Source organism: Silene latifolia, chromosome 11 (genome assembly GCF_048544455.1).
Source record: "Silene latifolia isolate original U9 population chromosome 11, ASM4854445v1, whole genome shotgun sequence".
Taxonomy (NCBI): Eukaryota; Viridiplantae; Streptophyta; class Magnoliopsida; order Caryophyllales; family Caryophyllaceae; genus Silene; species Silene latifolia.
Genome location: NC_133536.1, coordinates 5759256 through 5761090, shown reverse-complemented (window position 1 = coordinate 5761090; position 1835 = coordinate 5759256). Strand labels below are relative to the sequence as shown.

Below are 1835 nucleotides of genomic sequence, written 5' to 3'. Positions count from 1 at the left end.
TCAGTCTTCACCCAAATATAATGTGGGCAAGCAGGAGTAGCCTTAACCAAATTCTGCGTAAAATTGCAAACATTAATTAATATATATAATCCATTTGCAAAGAACCGTGATCATTCAGGATAAATATGATATCCTTGACATTTAATTTCCAAGTAATAAACCATGCATCAAGGTTAACAAAAGAGACTAAAATTAAAATATACATTAAATCAAAACCATAAATTATGAATTATGATACTTACAAAGTGTGCAATAAATGCAAAGACGAGAAATAGCGTAAGAGTAATTAGGGCATCATTGTGATTTCCCATAGTAATTAGTTAATTCTTGTTTATTATTTTTTTGAAGTTGTTTGTATGATAAGTTGAATTGATTTTTAATCAATAATCAGGACTCTATTTATAAGTGCGTGTTTGTTAGTGATCATTGATAATAGTAATCGTGCACACATGTTCGTAAACCTCCATTATTTGCCGAAAATCTTCTTGTTGATTGCCCCAGCTATGCTAAAGTATATTTATTTGATTTTCTAATTTATTCGTCTACATTATCATAGTACTTGTATCATATAGAAGATATACTTCATGTATTATACTCTATGCCGGCTGATTGATGCTTAATATAATATAAACGTTGAATCAAATGCATCCTTTGAAGTCGGAGAGAGAGGAATTTAGACCTGGTAAACGGGCCAGTCGGTCGGGTTTGGATTTGACCAATTTGGGTCGGGTCAGTTCCGGTTCCTCCTTTTTTTTCGGGTTAATTCGGGTTTTGGGCCATTTCAGGTCATTTCGATATGGTGGTCAGGCCAAGCGGGTCGGGTCATTTTTACGTTAATAATTAAGAGAGAAAACGTCATTTCAAGTCATTTTGGTTCAACTAGAGTTATTTTTTATCGCGTCATTTTCGAGTTGGTGGTTTCGGATGGGGTCATTCGGGCCAAGTCAGTAACAGGTCAAGAGTTTATTATACCCGAGTAATACGGGTTTGAATCCGAAATCAAGACGAAATTGAACTATACTTTTGTTGACCCATTTGCTCAAGTCTTTTGTTGCTTACCTTTAGCTCATGTGATTAATAACAAGGTATTTGTGACACATGGTGGTTTATTTAGTGAGGACGGCGTAAAATTATCCGATATTCACGCAACTGACCGGTTTAGAGAACCGCCACAAGAAGGGTTAATGTGTGAATTGTTATGGAGTGATCCGTGCTCAGACCCGGGAAGAGGTCCGAACCCTCCGCCCGGTGTAGGACTAAAATTCGGCCCGGACGTGACAAAGTAGTTTTGGAGGATAATGAGTTGATTTTATTAGTAAGGTCACATGAGGTGAAACAAGAAGGGTATGAATTTGAACATAATGGTACGGTTGTCAGGGTTTTTTCGGCCCCGAATTATTGTGATCAATTTGGTAATGATGGTGCTTTTCTTCGGTTCGAAGCCCAGAAATTGCAATTTAATGTTACCAAGTTCTCGGCTGTGCCACACCCTAAATGTCAATGCTTTATGAAAACTTTATTCGCGAAAGTCTTAATTAAGCCCCTTAACTTTGTTCTGAAATTAGGCCCCCTATTCAGTTGGAGCAATTAAGCCCCTTAAGTTTTACCAAAAGTGAAATTCAGCCCATTTTCTAAATTTCACCAAATTCCTATATTAAAATAACTTTTAATACATTTTATCAAATATAAAATATTTTGTTTTATGATTTTACTTTTATATTTGTATTAAATATTGAGAATTGTTTTATTTGAATTTTATAGTATATAAACAATTTATTACAGTATATATGTATGAATACTATATAAATTATAAACAATTTACTAAATATGTATGT

General features: G+C 34.4%; 1 pseudogene; it reads left to right on the top strand.

Annotated features, from left to right (window-relative positions):
• The first annotated feature begins 980 nt into the window (after positions 1-980).
• On the top strand, positions 981-1591 carry LOC141612803 (serine/threonine-protein phosphatase 5 pseudogene; annotated as a pseudogene).
• Positions 1592-1835: the final 244 nt, after the last annotated feature.